This window comes from Bos taurus, chromosome 29 (assembly GCF_002263795.3).
Source record: "Bos taurus isolate L1 Dominette 01449 registration number 42190680 breed Hereford chromosome 29, ARS-UCD2.0, whole genome shotgun sequence".
Taxonomy (NCBI): Eukaryota; Metazoa; Chordata; class Mammalia; order Artiodactyla; family Bovidae; genus Bos; species Bos taurus.
In genome coordinates, this window is record NC_037356.1 from 8,037,420 (window position 1) to 8,060,183 (window position 22,764).

Genomic DNA, 22,764 nt, shown 5'->3' on the forward strand with positions numbered 1-22,764 from the left:
AGATTCCTGTGAGTCACTCAGTCATGGCAACTCTTTGCGAGCCCACGGACTGCAACATGCCAGGCTTCCCTGTCCATCACCAATTCCCAGAGTTTACTCAAACTCATGACCATTAAGTCAGTGATGCCATCCAACCATCTCATCCTCTGTTGTCTTCTTCTCCTCCTGCCTTCAATCTTTCCCAGCATTAGGGTCTTTTTCAATGAGTCAGTTCTTTGAATTAGGTGGCCAAAGTATTGGAGTTTCAGCTTTAGCATCAGTCCTTCCAATGAATATTCAGGACAGATTTCTTTTAGGATTGACAGGTTGGATCTCCTTGCAGTCCAAGGGACTCTCAAGAGTCTTCTCCAACACTGCAGTTCAAAAGCATCAATTCTTCAGCACTCAACTTTCTTTATAGTCCAGCTCTCACATCCACACATGACTACTGGAAAAACCATAGCTTTAGCAGATGGACCTTTGTTGGCAAAGTAATGTCTCTGCTTTTTAATATGCTGTCTAGGTTGGTCATAGCTTTTTCTTTCAAGGAGCAAGCGTCTTTTAATTTTATGTCTACAGTCACTATCTGCAGTGATTTTGGAGCCTAAGAAAATAAAGTCTGTCACTGTTTCCATTATTTTCCCCATCTATTTTCCATGAAGAGCTGGGACAATATGCCAAGATCTTCATTTTTTGATACTGAGTTTTAAGCCAATGTTTTCACCTCCTCTTTCACTTTCATCAAGAGACTCTTTAGTTCTTCTTCCCTTTCTGCCATAAGGGAGGTGTCATCTCCATATCTGAGGTTATTTCTCACGGCAACCTTGTGCTTCATCTATTCTCATCTGTCTCACATTTTGTGTGAGAATAGATTCCTCACATGAACGTACTACACTTACCAAGAAAATGCATATACCTCCCCCACTACAGGTGAAGCCCAAAGCCCTCCAAGAAAGCTTTACTAAGTACTGGGTGGCTAGTAATTTGATCCTGGAAGCCATCATATTCTAAACTCCTCTATAAATTGTCCCTAAGCCTGTCTTCTTCCCTTCTTTCTGTTAATACTAACTCTTCTGTTTACTTCCCCTCTCCTAATTTTAAACATCCTATGACCCTTCTTTTAAGCGTTTTTAGTCACTTTAGTCATGTCCGACTCTTCGCAACCCTGTGGACTGTAGCCTGCCAGGCTCCTCTATCCACAAGAATCTCCAGGCAAAACCGCTGTAGTGAGTTTCCACACCCTCCTCCAGGGGATCTCCCCAACCCAGGGATTGAACCTGAGTCTCCTGTATTGCAGACAAATTCTTTACCACTGAGCCACTGGGGAAGCCCAAGGGTTGCCCTAATAAAGTCTAAAGTTAATCAGTATTCCTTCCCTCCTTTCAAATGATATAGGAACCTTAAGACTCTGATCTGAACTATACTCTCAATCCCAGTTTTCTGTTTAGTCTAGTTCCTTTTGTTCTGAACCTTTCTATGACCTGTGTAGTCATGACTCAAAATTCTCTTTTTACAGCATGAATTTTCAGAAATTGTGTGTTTACAGAGACTGAGTGGCCCACCATCTTCCAAATTAATGTTTAAGAGGAAGTTTCTAGACATAGTAGAGGCAGCTCACATAATAAGATATAAATTTGTCTCTCCTGCTGAAGCATCATCTTGAATGATGACTTCCTCTGCTGAAATCTAATAGTTTCCACAACTTTCTTCTGACTTTGGAGTGATATTTTCAGACCAGCCCTGAGTCAGGCTCCACTCCTCAGAGCTATTGTCCAGCATGCGTGGTAAGAGGGTACACTTCTGGCTCAGTCCTAGAGAAACAATCTATTTCAAGATGCAATTGAGTACTTACATTATGGTTCAAAGAACCTGGGTGGACTCACCTGGTCACTCACAGGTCACTTTGAGTTCTCCTATTCCTTTGCCATGACCAATTTGTGGGAAGCCCTACCTGCATTCTTCAAAACGTGTTCAGCCTTTCTTCCTCAAGCTCTCGTTGCTTAAGCTTTTATTTCAATGTCTCCCATCTTTGTTCTATATGAATCTAGTAACTTTATGGAAGGAAAGGTTGTTATAAGAGGAATTGCATCATAATTGGCAGCCTTCTATAACCTCAAGAGCTCTCTCTTCTGTTCTCCTAAACTCATGCTCTGATACCCACTTCTGGTCAAGGCAGATTCTGGAATGTGAATTTTAGTCCTGTCTTCCTCTGATTTCTTTGGAATTCCATGGCATAAATTTTCCTCTACTTAGTCCCACAGTCTGGGTTAATGTCATTAAGAACTGGGTGCTTGGGCTTTATTCTTAAGGCTTTCTGACTCAGTCTTCCCAAAAGTTCACAAAAGTTTCAGGGAATACAGTAAGTCCTCTACATATGAACCTTCAAGTTGTGAACTGTCAAAGATGTAACGTGTGTTCCATCAATGTCAGGCATGAGTGAAATGGCAGCTTGCCCTCCATCTCTGTTGCTGATGACCCTTCAGCTCTACCAACTCCCGCCACCTCTCCCTCCTCCAGTAACTCTTCTTGCCTGTTCACCCGATGCCAGCCCATGTACCAACTGTTATACTATACACTGTATTTTTCAAGGTCCTGTACTGTAAGATTTTAAATGTTTTATTTTGGTGTTTTTTAATGTATTATTTGTGTGAAACATATTACAAACCCATTACAGTAAAGTACTAGGCGGCTGACTGTGTTAGTTGAGTAGCTAGGCTAACTTTGTTGAACTTACTAACAACTTGAACTTACGGATATGCTCTTGAAATAGAATTTGTTTCTATGTGAGGGACATACTGTAACAGAAAGCCCAAATACATTGGCTTCTAGGCCCCCCCAAATCAACCAAATATCTCTAATTGTCAGAGACTTTCCCATAATGGAAGCAGAAATAAGAGATCAAGACCTCTAACAAGGAAATATCAGTGGAACCAATTAAAAATATGCTGAATGTCACTACTTCTTTATGAACACCGTGAAACCTAATAACCTGGAAGTTAATGATTTCCTTTCGTAACAAGCAAAGGAAGATGACTTCTTCTCTCATGGGCCTTTAGTGAGATCACTGGTGAGAAAAATATTTAGAAGGATAAATGAGATTTTACCAGTGAGTGAGCACTTAACCACCAATGTGATAATAAAAAGCAAAAATTTCTCCACAGTATATTTAAGGCATTAGGAAACCACACTGATTTTACTTTATAGCTTCCCCTTACTTCTACCTCCTTCATGATAAATAACCATTTATTAGTTTCTCCTTTCTTCTTTGTGGATTTTGTTTCACCTGATAAGCAGCAACTAATTACTAGAGCTGAAAGACAAAGAAAAAGACAAAAAGTCAAGAAAATCCCTTCATCTCTTGGTGGCTCTTTAACAGAGATGTGAAATAACACCTTTGCTGTGCTGAGGGATAGTCATTATCCACTACAGATATCTGCTTGATTGGGCTCAGCAGGTCCTAGGAACTTGGAGGGTTTTGCCAAACAAAATCTGGAAAGATAACACAATAGAAGATAAAAGTGAATTTTGCCTTCATTGCATTCACACAGAGAGATGTTTCCCCTCTTTCTAAGCCATAGGAACTTAGGAAACTTAAGAAACATAAGAAAAGATGAAATGGTAACCCAGTTTAAATAGCGGTGGGAAGACAGTGGGTGAAAACCATGGGGTTCAGAATCCTTACCTAGAGAGATGGATTTTTCATTATGATTATGATTGTGACTGTGATTGTTATTTGAATTCACACTGAGAGGAAAGAAACTTATTTGGGTAGCTAGGATTCAACTGCAAGCTTTGTTGTCAACTAATGGATTTAGACTTTTATCTGACAGACCAAAATGAGGAATCACTGCTAGCCAGGAATGAAATCATTCCAAGTTCCCTAAGTCAAAATATAGTTTAAGATTTCACTCCAAGTTGGATTTGTACATTGTAAACCAGACCCAAGTTTCAGGAGAAAAGGAAGTAGTTCTTATACAAGGAGGCAGTCAGTAAATGTAAAAATCAATATCTGAGTGGACAGTAGACCATATAATAAATTGTCCCCATCCTCAACCTGATCAAAGCTGATCGAACCATACATGAGGAATTGACTCAAAGCAGTATATTCATTGGCTTGTGAGTGACCAGATCAATCCTTTTTTTTGTTGTTGTTTGAATTAAGAGAAAGATGGAGCTTATGAAAAGGTGAGGGGCATTATTATGTTCATCAAAAAGTACCTTATTTTCATTTGTATAGATAAAGCTGTTGCCTAGAAAATATTTAGAAACTATTATGCCAATAGGAAATGAAAAACCATCGTTACAGTCCTATTTCTTTTTTGATGACTACATGAAACTGGATTAGTCATCTGGAACTAATTTACTATGCTTGAAAAATGTAATGTTTCTAGAAAATCTCAGGTGTGAAAATGGTATTTTGCCATTTGTATCAATTTCCATGACAAGTTAAAATGGAGGAAAAATTTCTGTACTCATCAGAGTTCATGTGTCCAGATTTGCTCAGGACATGCCTGGTTTAGGCCTTGTTTCCGAACTTTGTTATTCACTATACCAGCTTTCAGTCTTCCCTGGTGGCTCGGATGGTAAAGAATCTGCCTGCAATGTGGAAGACTTGGGTTTGATGCCTGGGTCTGGAAGATCCCCTGGAGAAGGTAATGGCTACCCACCCCAGTATTCTTGCCTGAAGAATCCCATGGACAGAGGAGCCTGGCAGATTACAGTTTCTGAGGTCACAAAGAGTTGAACACAACTGAGCAATTGGCACTTTCTCATTAGCTTTCATTCTCAAAAATGTCCCAATATGGATGATAAGTTATGTGGTCACATTAATTATAGTAGCAAAGTAAAGACTCACAGATTTAAAGTGAAGTGGGTAAGTGCTGGAATCTGGCTAACTAACAAAATGTATTTCCTGAAGGCATGGATAAAATGGTAGGGTAGGAAGACCCTGAGTTCACCTCCTCCCATAAACACACCGAAGTTATGACTATTTATAGAGAAATTATTGATGAGCAAGACCAGAATCTAGCAGAAAATGTCTTTCACAACCAAAGATATAAAGAAGGAACAAAAACAAGTCAGGTAGGAGGGAAAGAGACATGGTATAGTTGATACCCATACCTCCAGGTGGGTGACCCACAAAGCGAGAATTAATTATAATTGCAAAAGTCCTCCCCAAGGAATGGGAGATGTGAGCTCCACACCCGACACCCCAACACTGGGGTCCTGCTCGGGGAAGATGATCCCCAAGAATGTTTGTCTTTGAAAGCAAGTGGTGCTTCCTTCCTGCAGAGTCAGAGGTCTGTGGGAAATACAGACTCTACTCTTAAGGGCTCACATGAAACCTCACATGCTCTGGGACCTAGGGTAGAAGCGGTAATTTAAAAGAAGCCTGGGCCGGACCCAGCCGCTGATCTTGGTGAGCCCTGTCACAGTGGCAGGGGGCGACTGGAACTCACCCTAGGATGAAGAGTTTGGTGGCAGTCATTTGGGGGAGCACGTGTCTACTACAAGGACGGTGGGGCTGGCAAGCAACATTTCACAATCCTCCCTCTAGCTTGGTAACACCAGGACCCAGACCTGACTACCAGCCTGTCAATACCAGAACTGGCATGTCTCACGCCAAGCAGTAAACCAGGTGGCGACACAGACCCACCCACCAGAAGGCAGGCTGCTGAGCCCACAGCTGCTCCAGCAGAGGGCCCACTAGAGGGTGCAGGACCTACCCCAAACACTGGTATACAGGCCCTACCTACAATACTCAGGGCCCTGCAGCCAGAAGCCCCAGCACCCGGCTCCACCCACTAGCGAGCAGACACAGCTGAGATTCCTCGGGCCCCCGTCGGAGGACACCAGTCCGGGACCACTGCAGCCCTGCAGCCTGCCATGGCAGGACCCAGCCCACCCACCAGTAGGGCAGCACATGCGCCAGGACCCCTGAGTCCTACCTCCACCCTCTACCAAGGTGAATCCAGCCCTGGGAACCCCCAGGCTGATCCCTTCCCAAAAGCAGGCCAATACCAGCTCTGAGACACCTTGGACCTTTAGCCACGGGGAGGAGAGTAGGGGAAGGACAGGAATAGGTGAGGAAGATTAAAAACTACAAATTCTGTTTACAAAATAAATAAGTCACTGGCATGAAATGTACAATCTGGGGAATATAGTCAATAACTATGTAACACCTTTGGAAGCTGACATTGAGTAACTAGATTTACAGTGATCAGTTTAAAATGCATAGAAATATCTAATCACTATGTTCTATGACATGAACTAACAACTTGGTGCAGGTCAGGTATGGTTCAAAAGCAAACAAACTCATGGATAAAGAGATCAGATTTATGATTACCAGAGGCAGGAGGGGTTGATGGGGGAAAGGGAATTTGATGGGGGCAGTTAAAAGATGCAAACTTCCCATGACTAAATAAATACTAGAAATGTGATGTACAACATGAGAAATATAATTAACACTTCTGTATCTTCTAGGGCTTTTTTCCCTGTACTGGCTACGTAACCCAACCAAATCTTTAGTGTGAAACAAAAAACTCAGTTCAAGTAGGAGCAAAAACAAGAGTAAGAATGAGAAATATAATTAGCACTTCAGTATATTCTGGGGCTTTCCTTGTGGTTCAGCTGGTAAAGAATCCGTGTGCAATGCAGGAGACCTGGGTTCGATCCCTGGGTCAGGAAGATCCCCTGGAGGAGGGTGTGGCAACCCATTCCAGTACTCTTGCCTGGAAAATCCCATGGACAGAGGAGCCTGGGGGGCTACAGTCTGTGGCCTTGTAAAGAGTTGGACATGACTCAAGTGATTTAGCACTCACGTTCTATATAAATTAAGAATAAAACCTGAGGGTTCTCATCACCATGGAAGAAGAGGGAGGCTCCTACACCCATTTAAAAATTGTTATCTTGAGGGTGGGATGAACTGGAAGACTGGGATTGACATGTATACACTATTGATACTGGGTATAAAATAGATAACTCCCTGATAGCTCAGTTGGTAAAGAATCTGCCAGTAATGCAGGAGACGCTGGTTCAATTCCTGGGTCAGGTGATCCCCTGGAGAAGATATAGGCTACCCACTCCAGTATTCTTGGGCTTCCCTTGTGGCTCAGCTGATAAAGAATCTGCCTGCAATGCAGGAGATCTGGGTTTGATCCTTAGGTTGGGAAGATTCCCTGAAGAAGGGAAGGCTACCCACTCCAGTATTCTGGCCTGGAGAATTCCACGGACTACATAATCCATGGGGTCACAAAGACTCGGACATGACTGAGAGACTTTCAAAAAAAAGAGAGAGAGCATATTGTATAGCACAGGGAACTCTATTCAATGCTCTGTGGTGACCTAAATGGGAAGGAAATCCAAAAGAGGGGATATATGTATGCATGTAACTGGTTCACTTTGCTGTACAGCAGAAACTAACACGACATTGTAAAGCAACTATAATCCAATAAAAGTTAATCAAACAAAAACCCAATGTTTTGTTTGCTATAGACCTACGGGGCTGTGTGTACAAGCACCTGTTAAAAAGGAAACAATATCACCATCACCATCTCAATGGACATGAGTTTGAGCAAGCTCTGGGAGTTGACGATGGACAGGAAGGCCTGTTGTGCTGCAGTAGAGTCGGGACCTGGATATGTTTTGAATTCATGACAGGATTAGCTTTGGGGGCAGGTCAAGAATATTTCTTCACAATGGGAGAAGAAAGGTTTCATCTTTGTAATGGTGAATCACTTAGACTAAAGCAAAATGGCTAAAATATCATCATTTGTTAACTCTGGGCATGACTAAAGGAGTATTAGATTATGCCCTCCAGAAAGAAAGTGGAAAATTGATATCTTCTTATGGATTTCATATATTTAATTCTTATTTTGCAACAGCATTCCTAATTCTGATGAGCAATTTCAGCATTTTGTTTTTTAAATCAGTACATTTAAATTAATTTTGTTCAGACTTAGAGGCTAATCCTAGAGATAACTGAAAAAATAGAGGCTGAAAATCATCAGCTAGAAATTAATATTAAACATTTCACTCTAGCTTTTGGAAGTTTAGTATAATAAAAAAAATTAAATGTGGGGAAAAAAAAGGAAACAATAGTCTCCAAATGGAGTCTCTTGTGTGAGGTACCCCGCCCCCTCCCTGGCAGCAGACCAGACTTAACACCTAACCTAATTACTTCCCAAGGAATGTGACCTTTAGCTACCCAGCCTGGAATTTCCTGGTCAGCCCCAGGAAATCTACTGAAAGACCCCTTCCTTTCCCCTTAGGAGGGTTAACTTGCCTAAGGCAATGCATTCTTTGCTAATAATTTCCTTTTTTCTCCCTCCTTGCCTTTACAAACTTTTCCTTTTCAACAGTTCAGTGGAGCTCTTTCTAGCCAAGATGGGATGCTTCCTAGTCTGTGAATCACTTAATAGTGTGTTTAGCTCTTTGCGAGACCATGGACTGTAGCACGCCAGGCCTACCTGTTCATCACCAACTCCCGGAGTTTACCAAAACTCCTATCCATGAGTCGGTGATGCCATCCAAGCATCTCATCCTCTGTCATCCCCTTCTTCTCCTGCCTTCAATCTTTCCCAGCACCATGGTCTTTTCCAATGAGTCAGTTCTTTACATCAGGTGGCCAAAGTATTGGAGCTTCATCTTCAGCATCAGTCCTCAATGAATATTAGATCTTCATATTTATTCAGTAGAATTTTTGTTATTTAACAGATTTGTTAGCAGTGATGGGGTTGAAGAAGACTTCCTGTGACTTCAGGAACAAAGTGACACATTCAGTTCAGTTCAGTCGCTCAGTCGTGTCTGACTCTTTGCGACCCCATGAATCGCAGCATGCCAGGCCTCCCTGTCCATCACCAACTCCCAGAGTTCACTCAGACTCACGTCCATCAAGTTAGTGATGCCATCCAGCCATCTCATCCTCTGTCGTCCCCTTCTCCTCCTGCTCCCAATCCCTCCCAGCATCAGAGTCTTTTCCAATGAGTTAACTCTTCGAATGAGGTGGCCAAAGTATTGGAGTTTCAGCTTTAGCATCATTCCTTCCAAAGAAATCCCAGGGCTGATCTCCTTCAGAATGGACTGGTTGGATCTCCTTTACAGTCCAAGGGACTCTCAAGAGTCTTCTCCAACACCACAGTTCAAAAGTATCAATTCTTCGGCGCTCAGCCTTCTTCACAGTCCACTCTCACATCCATACATGACCACTGGAAAAACCATAGCCTTGACTAGACGGAACTTTGTTGAAAAGTAACGTCTCTGCTTTTGGATATGCTGTCTAGGTTGGTCATAACTTTCCTTCCAAGGAGTAAGCGTCTTTTAATTTCATGGCTGCAGTCACCATCTGTAGTGATTTTGGAGCCCCCCCAAAAAATAAAGTCTTACACTTTCCACTGTTTCTCCATCTATTTCCCATGAAGTGATGGGAATGGATGCCATGATCTTCGTTTTCTGATTGCTGAGCTTTAAGCCAACTTCTTCACTATCCACTTTCACTTTCATCAAGAGGCTTTTTAGTTCCTCTTCACTTTCTGCCATAAGGGTGGTGTCATCTGCATATCTGAGGTTATTGATATTTCTCCCAGCAATCTTGATTCCAGCTTGTGTTTCTTCCAGTCCAGCATTTCTCATGATGCACTCTGCATATAAGTTAAATAAGCAGGGTGACAATATACAGCCTTGACATACTCCTTTTCCTATTTGGAACCAGTCTGTTGTTCCATGTCCAGTTCTAACTGTTGCTTCCTGACCTGCATACAGATTTCTCAAAAGGCAGGTCAGGTGGTCTGGTATTCCCATCTCTTGAAGAATTTTCCACAGTTTATTGTGATCCACACAGTCAAAGGCTTTGGCATAGTCAATAAAGCAGAAATAGATGCTTTTCTGGAACTCTCTTGCTTTTTCCATGATCCAGTGGATGTTGGCAATTTGACCTCTGGTTCCTCTGCCTTTTCTAAAACCAGCTTAAACATCAGGAAGTTCATGGTTCACATATTGCTGAAGCCTGGCTTGGAGAATTTTGAGCATTACTTTACTAGTGTGTGAGATGAGTGCAATTGTGCGGTAGTTTGAGCATTCTTTGGCATTGCCTTTCTTTGGGATTGGAATGAAAACTGACCTTTTCCAGTCCTGTGGCCACTGCTGCGTTTTCCAAATTTGCTGGCATATTGAGTGCAGCACTTTCACAGCATCATCTTTCAGGATTTGGAATAGCTCAACTGGAATTCTATCACCTCCACTAGCTTTGTTCCACTCGCTTTGTGAGAAGCAACCCCACGCCCAAGGAGCAGTGGCTACGCAGGCACAGGAGGGCCTAGAGGAGCTATCCCACGTTGAAGGTCACAAAGGGCGGCGGTGAGGAGATACCCCTTGTCCAAGGTAAGGAACAGAGGATGCGCTTTGCTGGAGCAGCCGTGAAGAGATCCTCAACGCCCAAGGTAAGAGAAACCCAAATAAGATGGTAGGTGTTGCAAGAGGGCATCAGAGGGAAGACACACTGAAACCATACTCACAGGAAACTAGTCAATCTAATCACACTAGGACAATCTAATCACTGAAACTAACTCAATGAAACTAAGCCATGCCTGTGGGACAACCCAAGATGGGTGGGCCATGGTGGAGAGATCTGACAGAATGTGGTCCACTGGAGAAAGGAATGGCAAACCACTTCAGTATTCTTGCCTTGAGAACCCCATGAACAGTATGAAAAGGCAAAATGATAGGATACTGAAAGAGGAACTCCCCAGGTCAGTAGAGGCCCAATATGCTACTGGAGATCAGTGGAGAAATAACTCCAGAAAGAATGAAGGGATGGAGCCAAAGCAAAAATAATACCCAGCTGTGGATGTGACTGGTGATAGAAGCAAGGTCCGATGTTGTAAAGAACAATATTGCATAGGAACCTGGAATGTCAGGTCCATGAATCAAGGCAAATTGGAAGTGGTCAAACAAGAGATGGCCAAGAGTGAATGTCAACATTCTAGGAATCAGTGAACTAAAATGGACTGGAATGGGTGAATTTAACTCAGATGACCATTATATCTACTATGGTGGGCCGGAATCCCTCAGAAGAAATGGAGTAGCCATCATGGTCAACAAAAGAGTCCGAAATGCAGTACTTGGATGCAATCTCAAAAATGACATAATGATCTCTGTTCATTTCCAAGGCGAACCATTCAATATCACAGTAATCCAAGTCTATGCCCCAACCAGTAATGCTGAAGAAGGTGAAGTTGAACGGTTCTATGAAGACCTATAAGAGCTTTTAGAACTAACACCCACAAAAGATGTCCTTTTCATTATAGGGTACTGGAATGCAAAAGTAGGAAGTCAAGAAACACCTGGAGTAACAGGTAAATTTGGCCTTGGAATACGGAATGAAGCAGGGCAAAGACTAACAGAGTTTTGCCAAGAAAATGCACTGGTCATAACAAACACCCTCTTCCAACAATACAAGAGAAGACTCTACACATGGACATCACCAGATAGTCAACACTGAAATTAGATTAATTATATTCTTTGTAGCCAAAGATGGAGAAGCTCTATACAGTCAGCAAAAACAAGACCGGGAGCTGACTGTGGCTCAGATCATGAACTCCTTATTGACAAATTCAGACTGAAATTGAAGAAAGTAGGGAAAACCACTAGACCATTCAGGTATGACCTAAATCAAATCCCTTATGATTATACAGTGGAAATGAGAAATAGATTTAAGGGCCTAGATCTGATAGATAGAGTGCCTGATGAACTATGGAATGAAGTTTGTGACACTGTACAGGAGACAGGGATCAAGACCATCCCCATGGAAAAGAAATGCAAAAAAGTAAAATGGCTGTCTGGGGAGGCCTTACAAATAGCTGTGAAAAGAAGAGAAGCAGAAAGCAAAGGAGAAAAGGAGAGATATAAGCATCTGAATGCAGAGTTCCAAAGAAGAGCAAGAAGAGATAAGAAAGCCTTCCTCAGCGATCAGTGCAAAGAAATAGAGGGAAACAACAGAATGGGAAAGACTAGAGATCTCTTCAAGAAAATTAGAGATACCAAGGGAATATTTCATGCAAAGATGGGCTCAATAAAGGACAGAAATGGTATGGGCCTAACAGAAGCAGAAGATATTAAGAAGAGGTGAAAAATTACACAGAAGAACTGTACAAAAAAGATCTTCATGACCCAGATAATCACGATGGTGTGATCACTGACCTAGAGCCAGACATCCTGGAATGTGAAGTCAAGTGGGCCTTAGAAAGTATCACTATGAGCAAAGTGACACATAGGTACCTGCAAACTCCTTTTTGAGTATGAAGGAGTCCTTGGGCCTAGAAAAGAAAACAATGGTCTCAAAGGCCCTTGCTGAGTCATCTAACTTTGGGGAAAACAAAACCAAACTTTAAGTCCCGCCCTGATGCTCCAGGGTGGTTGCATCTACCAGGGACTTATCAAACCCTGCCCAGAAACCTCCCAACCCACTACCTCTGCCCAGGACTTATCACCCCTTGCCCAGAGGACTTATCACCCCCTCCCCAAAACCTCCCACCCTCTGTTCAACTGCAAATGCCATCTCACCTAAAGAATACCAAAAGCGTCCTGCCTGACTAACTTTCCCTTATCGCTTCCACAAACCTCCCTTTAAATATGAAGCCTTCCTGATCCCTCTCGTGCTCAGCCTGGCCGTTAGGCCGACTGTCGCCCCTCCTTGCCTGAATAAAGGTAACCTACCTCCGTTGAGGCCGTCTCTCCTTTTCTGCCTTGGCCCGAACTATACCTTACAGAATACACTGTTTTTCTCACCATTCCCAAGGGTCATGAGGATTTATCTCTTGGTTCTGAGCTCCACTTCTTTGGGTTAAGACCCTGAGCAAAGTCCGGGAGACAGTGAAGAACAGGTCATGTTCCTGATCTAAACTGGCTTTCCCGTCCAGGGCTTAATGGGTCAACTGGAGTGGCAGACCAGTGTTCCATCTCTAAATTGAGTCCCTGGTCCTCGGTTCCATCAGCAGTTCCCCAGTTGCTTGGAATCCCTCTCCCCAGTTCTAGTCCACAGTCTCTATTTCCTGGAGTCTGTTGGTGTAGTCCAGCCTGCATGTGAATTGTTGGTGATGGGCATGACCTTGTCTTGGTCAGTCTGCAGTAACATCTTTTGCTTACTGCCAGTGTGTTAAAGTACACATTTGTTTGTCTTGTTTTATGTAAATAAAGGCTATTGTCAACAGAGCTCATAAGCCAAAAATCCACAGAAATTGGGCAAAAGTCAAGAATTAAAAGGCAGTTAGACTGTTTTCCACCTAACTCCAAGACTCTTGTGTTAGGGTAGGTTAAACTAGAATGGGTTAGATTGATAGTAGGTCGCCTACCAACCTCAAGAAAATTTCCATGCAACGATGTAAACTGTAAAACATGCACAATTCCTAACCCAGAAGTCCATCCCTTTTCGGTTTTCATCTCCAAGAAATTCAAAGTCTGAGCCAATGGGACCCTTAAGTTCTAAAGGGTCAAGTGTGCCACCTTCCAACATATTTGTTTATTTTATGTCTAAAAACTATGGCCACAAGAGCTATAAACATCTACAAAAATGGCAAAATGTTTTTAAGAGCAGCATAAAATTACAATAGCCATTATGGGGAATATTCTAATTAGGCAAGATCATTCATTTAAGAATGGTTCCCAAATTAAACAAATTGAAAAGGATGCCTATTTTAATTGGTATGCAGAAGCCTCCAAAAGATGCCACGATTCCCAAATAACTTCATTAAAAGACTCCTTACAGAAAGCTAATGAAAATTTAAATACACAAGAGATACCCAAAACAAAAGACGATAGGAATGATGTGACTTCTACAGCCCGTCTCTCCTTCTTCGCCTGAGTACCCAGGACATTTTACTAATTATCTGAACTGCCTTTCCACTCTCAAGAGACTATTAAAGAGTTACTTTTAAAAATAAAACCACCCAAGGTTATAGGCAATCCTTCTGAGATATCTTTCACTCCTTGGTCAAAGACAGAACTAAGAGCCATTGTTAAAGAAATTCCTAAGCCCAGGGAGGATCCACAGAAGTTTTTCAAAAAATTTAGAATCCTTATTAGAGCTTCAAAAGGTAAGGAATCTGCCTGCAATGCAGGAGACCCAGGTTCAATCCCTGGGTTGGGAAGATGCCCTAGAGACAGGAATGGTTACCCACTCCAGTATTCATGCCTGAGAATTCCATGCACAGTCTGGTGGTTCTAAAGAACGGGACATGACAGGGTGATTAACTTTTTCACTTTACAGAACTCTTATCAGGGCTTATGATCCCGGGCTGCCAGAACATTGCTTATGCATATGTTGGTAGGACCTGGTGAAGCCCCAAAATGGATGTGGGAAGCAGAATAGAATTATCCAGAGGATGGTAGTCAAGATCTTCAGTCTCCAACATGGCTCCCTAACAACCAGAAAAAGATCCCAAAATAGCAACTGATCTTTTGAAAACCATTCCTAGAATCTTCCTCGCTCACATTGATTGGTCTATTATTCAAACATATAAATGAAAAACCATGGCAGACTTTAGATCCTGTTTGGAAGGGCTCCTCCTACAATACTCTGGGTTCCATACAATAAGTAAGGTCACCCAACCTGCTCTAGTTGCCCTGTTTGTAAATGAATGGAATTTCATGTTAATCAGTAGGTAAAAAGGCAGAAAATAGAATTAGAGGCCACAGGCCTGACTGAAGCCACAGCTGAGCAGTTTGAAAGGACTTTGGACCAAGACCTTAAATAAAGATTCATCAAACTAATGGTCTTACAATTGCAGCAGCTCCAAGGCTAGAGGCCTCAAATAAAATCTAGACCTCCCTCATTGCACCCCCCTAGGGGTCTGTCATCAAGATTTGACCCAGGGTGTTCCCTGGTAGTTCCGCGGCTGAAACTCCATGCTCCCAGTGCAGGGGGCCCGGTTCCATCTGGCCAGGGAACTAGATCCCACATGCCACAATTAAGATCTGGCACAGCCCAATAAATAAAATTAAAACAACAACAGCTGAACCAGAGTTCAGTGTCTCACATGTAAACAATTAGGGCACTGGAGAAAAAAACTGTCCTCTTCAGTCCAATACAAATCCCTCAATATCCACTCGTAATTCCTCAAGAGTAAGCCCCCTGTGAGACCCTCCCAGAACTGATGGGGCTCCCTGGGACCCACTAGTAAACAGCTACCAGTAATACCCTTAAACAGCCAAGGAGAAACTAAAATTAAAATTAATCAAAAAATCTTTCCAAATTCTGGTAGATACTCGGGCTATACTTTCTACTTTAAACCCCACTCTCATAAAACAACAGATGCCTCGGAGTGAAACTGAAGTTTTCCATTTTGGAGGTATTTAATCAAGTTCAGAGAGGATTTCTGTCTCAACTAGTACAAATGACTCTGGGACCTTTGATTGAAAGGAATTCTTTTTTTGCTATGTGACACAGCCCCTGCCAATCTGTGAAGCAGAGATCTCCTCTCTAAATTAAAAAGGCTAATACATTTTACTTCTAATGGAGGCCTCACCTTAGAATTTGCTGAATAGCTTGAATCTGGTCTTTTATGTTCTTTACAATATTTCTTTGATGTAGAAGAGGAAGAATTACAGTAAATTTAATTGAGGCATTTGAAAATCCATGGGCTACCTTTAATGTTGACATTGGGAGAATAAAAAGTTCAGAAACTATGAAAGTCAAAGGGTGAGTCCCTCAGTCATGTCTGACTCTTTGTAACCCCATGGACTGTAGCCCACCACGCTCCTCTGTCCATGAGATTCTCCAGGGATCTTCCTGACCCAGGGATCCAACCCAAGTCTCCTGCATCTCCTGCATTGGCAGATGGATTCTTTACCACTGCAGCTTCTGGGAAGCCTCCAAAATTCCAATAAATCTGACTAAACCTCCCCATTAAAATCTGAGGTCTACAAGGCCCTCACACCAATAGTAAAAGACCTATTTATTTCCTGACCAGTTTCCCTAACACTGATTCTCCAGTCTGGAGGCCTTATGGGTGATTTGTCATATCATGTCACCCCCACGGGGATGGTAATTTGTCTAGATCTTAAGAGCCATTAATAAGATGTCAATCCCCATTTCCCAGTTGTTTCAAACTTGAACACTCTTGTTACAAGTTCTATCTGACTCAAAATGGTTGAGTGTTTTAGACTTTTTCCCACCTTTTTCAGCATTCCTGTAAACGCAAACAGCCAGTATCTATTTGCCTTTACTTGAGACAATTAACAATGTAGCTGGACAGTTGTACCTCAGAGTTTACTGAGGCCTTTCTCATTTCTCCCAAGTGTTCCCTCAAGATCTAAGCACCTGCCAGTTCCCTAGGAACCCAGTCCTTTTATAATATGTAGATGATCTCATCCTGGGCTCAAGTACCAAAGAGGCGTTTATAAAAGATTTCATTTGTTTGCTGCAATAGTTAGCTGAGAAGGGACATAAAATATCTAAAGAGAAATTATAATGAACAGCAAACTCATTGGAAAAGATTCTGATGCTGGGAAAGACTGAAGGCAAAAGGAGAAGAGGGCAGCAGAGGATGAGATGATTGAAAGTCATCACTGACTCAATGGACATGAACTTGGGCAAACTCTGGGAGATAGTGAGGGACAGGGAAACTGCAAGTGTGCTGCAGTCTATGGGGCTGCAAAGAGTCAGACACAACTGAGCAACAGAACAACAACAATAAGTTGGACACTGTTCATTACTTAAGGAATGATCTAAGAGCTATCTCCAAAAAGGTTAAACTCATTAAAGAACTTCCTAGGCCCACAACTAAATGATAGCCTCAGCTCCATAGATTTCTACGCAAGGCTAGACTGATAACTGCAGACTGTGGGTTTCTAAATTTTTCCTCTGTTGGCTTCCCCAGTTTATGAAATTCATAAAATTTCAGTCCCTGAACCTCTTCCATGGGAAGATAAACATGAGCAGGCCTTTACAAGACTAGAACAAGCACCACAAGAGCCATCTGCCCTAGGGCTGCCAAACTGTTCAAAACCTTTCATCAGGACTGATGTTGAAGCTGAAACTCCAATACTTTGGCCACATGATGCACAGAGCTGACTCATTTGAAAAGACCCTGATGCTGGGAAAGATTGAAGGTGGGAGGAGAAGGGGACGACAGAAGATGAGATGGTTGGATAGCATCACCAACTCAATGGACAGGAGTTTGGGTAAACTCTGGGAGTTGGTGATGGACAGGGAAGCCTGATGTGCTGTAGTCCACGGGGCTGCAAAAAGTCAGACACGATTGAGTGACTGAACTGAACTGGGGCTTCTCTGGTGGTCCAGTGGTTAAGAATCCACTGGTGGTTAAGAAGGCACATGGGTTCGATCCCTGGTCGGGGGACAGTCCACATGTCAGGCAGCTAAGCCCTTACACCACAGCCACTGAGCCCGAGGACCCTATAGCCTGTGCTCTGCAACAAGAAAAGCCATCACAATGAGAAGCCTGTGCGCCACAACCAGAGAAAGCCGTCGAGAAGCAACAAAGACCCAGCACAGCCAAAAATAAAAAATAAAATTTAAAAATATCACCTTATTTGTACATGAAAAAGATAACCAGGCCCTGGGAATGCTCACACGAGAACATGGCAATAAGCATGAGTCTAACACCTGTTAGAGCATACATTCAATTGCTCTTGCCCATCCCAACTGCCTTAAGGCTAGAGCCACAGCTTCAAAACTGGCAAAAGCCTCTGGAATTCAAACTTAGGGTATGACATTTATCTATAAACCCCACATGCTCTCCAGAATCTTCTTAACTCTTAATTAACTCAATATCTCTCTGGGATCAGAGTAACCTGCTCTGAGATCTTTCTGCTTTCACCACTGAATCTGCATTCCCAACATGGCAACCATCTTAATCCAGCCACATCACCACTTCTGCCTGACGAAGGCGAGCCCCTTGATTGTGAGGTCATATGTCCCATTTCATGACACCGGTCCTGATATGAGACATCATTTTAACTAGTCCTGCCCTCATTTTGTTTGTTCATGGGTCATATTGTAAAAATGAGAGAAGGAATTTCCAAGCTGGTTTATACTGTTACTATCTGATATAAACTACTTGAAAAGGGAGAATCTCCCACAAACTAAATTCAACCAAGAAGCAGAGCTCTATGCCTTGACCAGAGCATGCCACTCATCATAAGGGTAAACTGTTAATGTTCATGTTTATACTGAGAGCTGATATGCCTTTCAGGTCATCCATGATTTTAGGATGTTATGGAAACAAAGGGGTTGTCTTAAGTCCACAGAGACCTCAATCAAAAATGGGCAACAAGTAAATGAACTTCTTATTGTTATTCTCTTACCTTCTGAAATTGTGGCCATAAAATTGCTTACGCTAGAAGACTGAACCGAAATGCCAGTGATGTGCCCTAGCCAACTTACATGTAAAGGGAACTGCAACAGAATTGGTAAAAGTTATAACATGGATGAAGTCCATCCTGTTTCTACAAAATATGACTCCTCATTGTCAGATTTTTGCATCCTGATGTCCTTGTAGCATGGTAGCTGTCTGCTCAGAGAAATTAAAGTGGGCAAATAATGGGTATAAATTAAATGAACAGGTGGGTTTATGAGAAACCCAAGACAGCTGTTTGGTTCTTCTTCCCTGTTCCCTAGTAAATACCATTTTTTTGCATCCAAGGTGCATTTAAGATGATTCAAATTATGACTAAGCATTGGTGGGAAAAGGGCTTCCCTGGTGACTCAGTCAGTAAAGAATCCACCAGCAATTCAGGAGACCAGTTGCAATGAAGGAGACCTGAGTTTGATCCCTGGGTTGGGAAGATACTCTGGAGAAGGGAATGGCAACTCACTCCAGTATTCTTGCCTGAAAAATTCCATGGACAGAGGAGACTGGCAGGTTACAGTCCACGGAATCACAAGAGTTGGACATGACTTCTCAAATAAACCACCACCATCACCATTGGTGGCAAGACTTCTATAAACCTGTGAAAATAGTTCACCAACAAAGTCTGACTTGTTAGGTCCATAATCCTAGAAAACTATTTTTATGCCCTGGGAGCTCAAAATTCCTCCCTCTGGATCCCTCTGGATTCTGCAGCTGAACTTCTTTCAGTTGCCATCTAGTGTGGGTCATCAGTATGGTCTTGTTGTATTAATATTATGTATGTTTTCTGGGTGAGTTGAAGGCTTCCTCTGATACCCCTAATCTGGCAAATAAATTGTTAGAAAGGACCTTCCAGCAGTAAATGAAAATGAGAATGTGATCAGAAACCTCTCCTTACTTTTGGAGATATTGCAGATTTTGCTACTAACACAGTATCTGCCCCCCCCCAAAAGATCCTTAGACTCTCAGGTTAAACTTGTTCTTAAAGGACTTCCCTGGTGGTCTGGTTGTTAAGAATACGCCTTGCAATGCAGGGGACCTGGGTTCAACACCTGGTCGGGTAACTGGGTCCCACATGCTGCCGAGCACTAAGCCTGAGCCACAAATATGAGCTTGTGTACCACACCTAGAGAATCTGTGTGCTGCAACAAAGACCCCAAATGACACAATAAAGGTCCCGTGCACCATGAAGAAGACTCGACACAGCCACATAGATAAATATTTTTTTAAAGCTGCTCTTGATAAAAGGATGTTGCTGTTGTTTAGTTGCTGAGTCATGTCCAACTCTTTTGCAACCCTATGGACTATAGCCCACCAGGCTCCTCTGTCCATGTGATTTCCCAGGCAAGAATACTGGAGTGAGTTGCCATTTCCTTCTCCAAGGGTTCTTCCCTACCCAGGGTTTGAATCCATATTTTGTGCATTGGCAGGTGGATTCCTTACCACTGAGACACAAGGAAAGTCCTATAATAGAATTTGTTGTTCAGTCGCTAAGTCATATATGACTCTTTGCAACCCCATGGACTCCAGCATATCAGTCCCCTCTGTCCTTCACTATCTCCTGGGGCTTGCTCAAATTCATGTCCATTGAGTCTATGATGCTATCCAGCCATCTTATCCTCTGTCACCCCCTTCTCCTTGAGCCTTCAATCTTTCCCAGCATCAGGGTCTTTTCCAATGAGTTGACTCTTTGCATCAGGTGGCCAAAGTACTGGAGCTCCAGTGGATAATCAGGGTTTATTTCCTTTTGGATTGACTGATTTGCAGTCAAGGGACTCTCAAGAGTCTTCTCCAGCACCACAACTCCAAAGCATTAATTCTTCAGCACTCAGTCTCCTTTATGGTCCAACTCTCACATCTTGTACATGACTACTGGGAAAACCATATCTCTAATAGGATAGCCCTCAGTTATGTTTTAGCTGAGCAAGGAGCTAACTGGGCTGTGACCAACACCACCTACTGCACCAAGATTAACATTTCTGGGGACACTGAAACTCAGTTACATTCACTCACCGAGCTAGGCACTTGGCTTAAAAAGGTGACCCTTTCACAGAGTCTTTCTCTGACTTATTTGATTTTGATTGGTTTAGGTCTTAGGGACCATGGCTCCGAAGTGCTCTCAAGCATTGGGAATTTTCCTGCTTATAAAAAATCATAATAATCTCCATGGTGCACTGAGTTCTCTCAAAGGCTTTACATGCATGTTTGCAGTTGCTAAATACCAAGCAAATGATCTAAGATCAGAATTTCTGAAAAGGAATAAAAAGGATAACCAACTTGAAATTTGTGAACTTAAAGTCGTGGACCGTAAATATAACAGAGATTAAACTACAACAACAATAAAAGGTCATGACCTGCAAATACCACAAAAAGGATCAACCAAATTTCACAAAAGCTGCAAGAACTACAGAGCAGCAGCCCAGAGTGGCACTAGCGCCTGAAATTTTGATCACATCTCTCAGTTAAGCTGAGAGTCTGATCAAAACGGAGGAATTGTTGGAAAGGAAATGGGCCCCAAATGAAGTCACTTGTGTTAGGTCTCATGGCAGCAGACCAAGACTTAATATCTAATCTAATTACTTCTCCGAAGTGTTAACCATTAACTGGCCAGCTTGGAATTTCCTGGTCAGCACTGGGAAATCTGATGACAGTCCCATTGTTCCTTTCCTGTAGGCAGAAGAATTTGCCTAAACAATGGGTTCTTTGCTAAGTTTCCTTTTTTTGGCTCCCTCTTTGCCTTTGAAAACCTTGTCTTTTCTGCTGCTCATTTTGGAGAGCTCCTTTCTGTTGCTAAATGGGATGCTTCTTGATGCATGAACCATTTCATAGAACCAATTGGATCTTCAACTTTACTCAGTTGAGTTTTTATTATTTAACACTCCATTGGCTGTCAGAGCTAGGTGGTTTGGGGACTCATTCTTTGGATGGCAGCTGTGAAAGTTGGGGCGCTAAGTGTGTGGAGAAACTGCTTCCAGGGAGACGCTGGTGACAGTTCTATTGGAGCAAGTCAGAGCGTGAAGGCAAAGTAAGTGCCACCGGCTCTTTTCAACCAGATCCAGGTAGGATTTATCACCTTAAAAAAATAATCATGATCTAAGAGTTATGTCTTATTTAGTGTGGATTTTTAGGACTTCAAGGCTAGGAGACAGCATCTTAAGTAAGCCTAAGAGAACTGCTCTGAGGAGGCAAAGGGAGGAGCCAGGTTATATAGTTTTTTGACAAATGACAAGTACTTTGAATATCAAAAGATTATTGTTATTTAGGGAAAACCGGATAACCCAAGGTAAGGAATTCAGCACTTCCCTGTGTATGGGAAGATGCACGCTCTGGGCTCACTGGAATCATTTCCTTGCTATGCCCTGCAGCTCTCCGGGGCCAGTGTCTGTGTTTTTCACATCTGGAGCTTCCCTGGGAGTCAGTGTAGCCAGTGGCCTGTAGGTGCTAAATGGCAGGTCTTCTTTTCCTTCCTGGGTTCCCTCAGAGTTGGAGGCTGCAATCGCTGATGACATGACTCCCTTGTCTACTGATATGGCAGGAAATGTTTCATTTCTCAGATGCCTGCTAATCAGATGACTGATCCTCAGTCAGCAGCTTGTAAGGTATGTAGTCAAACCTCTTCCAGGGACAGACAAGGACAGGGATGTTTTTGCCTTCACCCTCTGCACTGAGCTCTGGGGGACAGCCAAAGCAAGTGAAAAGTTTGCTTTCTAGAGTCTGGGGCGAGGGGGAGGGGGCTCATGAAAGCCCCTTCCAGACTTTAAGCTAGGTGGCAGCTGAAGGTCTAGGTGGCAGCCCTTAAGTGGCAGCCTTAGAAGCTGGCACACTAGGTGTATGATTTGCTCCCTCAGAGAGAAGCTGGGATTTGGGAAAGCCCCTGGTTGTATGGTGCTCTGCTGGGGGCTTATTTTATGGTGAGAGTGTGTCTGCCTCTCTGAAATATCAATGTGGGTATTTTCAGTCACCAAAGTATTGGAATCACTCAGTGGGCTGGTGGCTGTCTCTCAGAGGGAACTGCTCCATGTGTAGCTTGGAGCATCCATGGGAGGAAACTTCAGGAGCCTTCTGTGTTGCCATCTTGGTCTGGAATCTCCAATTTTTTCTTAGGAAATGTACGCTTCTTCAGTATTTCTATCCTTATCCCAGATCACAAGAATGTTAGTAAACTTTCACACTCCTAATCTGTTTTTGCTTAGAATATTATAGTTTCTTTTTGTGTAAAAAAGAGCTAAGTGATTAGCACTTTTATGTTCATTAATTAAATTTTATCAGTATCTGTGTCATGATATTACCCTATTCCTTCTCATTGGTGACATTTGTCCTTTAATAGTTCTTTAAGTGCAGAGAAAGCAATGGCACCCCACTCCAGTACTCTTGCCTGGAAAATCCCATGGACGGAAGAGCCTGGTGGGCTGCTGTCCATGGG